Below are 2,274 nucleotides of genomic sequence, written 5' to 3'. Positions count from 1 at the left end.
TGTGCTCCAGTCTCTCCTCCTCCCCAGTCATCTGCTCCTGTGTGCTCTGGTCAGATATATCCTTCTCCCGAAGCTGCAGATTCAGTGCCATCCTTTGAGATAAATTCTTCTCGGGGGAAGGGATTGTTTTAATATCTACAAGAGCTCCCAATAAAATTATTTTTAAAATGTGTTGATTCTTATTTATTTACCAAGGTTTAAACACACCAATAACACATCAACAGCTGCCGTACCTTTTTCTATGCACTGGTCTAGATACATGTATATAAAGCAGCTTTATTTTTATAATGGAATTATTATAATTATAATTCCCCAGAACATAGAAGTCAGATCACTAGATTTCTAGTTTCATAGCATAAAAGCCCTTATCCATAAACAATTACATCTCAATGCTACATGTTCATGCTATTTAATTTCCAAAAAGTGTGCCAATTATAAACATGACAAAACAAGAACCTAAAGTAGGTAGATTGTCCCCTACTAAGACAAATCTTACATCCGTCCCCTACTAAAACATCTCAGTAATTCCATTACTTTTAGCAAATCTAAGTTGCACACATACACGGAGTATCCTGATACAGTAAGCGCCTGGAAATGAAAAACCAACGTATTTTAATTCAACCTCAACATAGAAACATCTAATGTTTAATCCTTCCCCCCCCCCCTTTGACAGCTTTATTTCTCAGCCTCATGCTAATGTGTCTGTTAGAAGGGTTTATAATGGCGTGCTTTACTTGTTAAATTTCATGCACAGCGGGACCTCGATCTACGAGACAACACCTAGTGCTGCACTACCTGGGGTGCCATCAAGTGAGTTCTGACTCACTCTGTGGGACAGCGGGGAACCAGCACAGTGTCAGGTCTTTCTTCCGTGGAGCCACTAGGTGGACTCTAACATCCACTTTTCTGGGGAGCAGTAGACTGACGCACCATTGGCCAACCAGCCTGTGTGAGTCAGAGGTCCAGGCAGCCAAGACCCAAACCAAACTCCCTGCCATTGAGCCAATCCCTATTCACAGGACCCTCGTGGGTTTCCAAGACTGGAACTCTTTACTGCGGGAGTGAACAAGCCTCATCCTTCAAACTGCTGCCCAACACGTAACTACTGTGCCACCAGGGCTCCTCTGGGCAGATAATCCCAGAGTTTCGCAAGTGGTTTACTCAGGCCTGACAGTAGAATGGGGGGAGTGGCAGACTGGGCTGCTCAGTATTGAAAGGCAATGCTATCCCTGCCTTCAAATGGCAAGACGCCCAAGGGTGCAGCTGGCTTTTCTGAGCTTGTGTCCATACTGCAGCACCATACTGTTCTGAGGTCCAACGCTGTGATGCGCTCGGCAATGCGATGGCCAAACTCACTGCCCTGAAGTCTGTCGATTCTCTAAGGCGGAGTGGAACCGCACCATAGGGGGTTTCCAAAGCTGTGCATCTTTGCAGAAGCTAACTACCACATCTTTCTCCCGTAGCTCAGCTCGTGGGTCCAAACTGCCAACCTTGGGAGGGGGCTGGGGGGAACGGCAGCCCAACCCTTTCACCATTGCAACATCACGGTTCCCCCTGTTAAGACGACAGCCTTGGGAGCCCTAGGGGCAGTTCTGCTCAGTCCTACAGGGTTACTGTGAGTTGGCACCGACTTGATGGCAGTGGGTTTGTTTTTTGATTTTCATGAGCGGCATATATGGGAACCACAATCTCTTCCAATCCTTAGCATGGTGGCCTGAAGTGGGGAGCAGCTGTGCTCTGCAGCGCAGGGACTGAGCAGGGCTTCCCTGGGCCGGTTTCCTTGTACATCAAAGGGGAATACAATACCTTTCATGGGGTAGGAGGCGATAGGAGGGCAGGAGGGAAGGAGGGCTGGAAGGTCCAACGAAATGGTGTGAGTCTTGCAAAATTAAGCTCTGCCCCGTGGTCCACCAGCCCAGCTGTTTGTTTCTGTAAATAGAGTTTTACGCCCAGCTGTTTGTTTCTGTAAATAGAGTTTTACTGGCACAGGGCCAAGGCCATTTACTTACATATAGCCTAGGGCTGCTTCTACTGAGTTGAAAAGTAGTCACAACAGAACACAAAGTTCACAAGGGACTGAACTGTACCATCCGGCGCTTTGCAAAACGAAGCACTCCCGACTCAAGTGAAGGTCAACATCCTTACAAACCCCATAGGAAATCGGTACTGCTGTGGCTCAGAGAGGTTAAGCGGCTTGCCCAAGGCCACACAGCTGTCAAGCAATGGCGCTGAGACTCAACTACGCCTGTCTCACTCACAAAGAAAGCTGTGTTC

The 2,274-nt window shown here is 47.6% G+C and overlaps 1 protein-coding gene across 2 annotated transcripts in view; it reads right to left on the bottom strand.

Annotated features, from left to right (window-relative positions):
• PMM2 (phosphomannomutase 2) overlaps nucleotides 1–2,274 on the bottom strand; it is an 18,015-nt gene that overhangs the window by 15,137 nt on the left and 604 nt on the right. The window lies entirely within an intron of this gene.

This window comes from Echinops telfairi, unplaced genomic scaffold (assembly GCF_000313985.2).
Source record: "Echinops telfairi isolate 266 unplaced genomic scaffold, ASM31398v2 ScPeMD7_5;HRSCAF=22, whole genome shotgun sequence".
NCBI lineage: Eukaryota > Metazoa > Chordata > Mammalia > Afrosoricida > Tenrecidae > Echinops > Echinops telfairi.
This window is presented reverse-complemented; position numbering and strand designations above follow the sequence as displayed.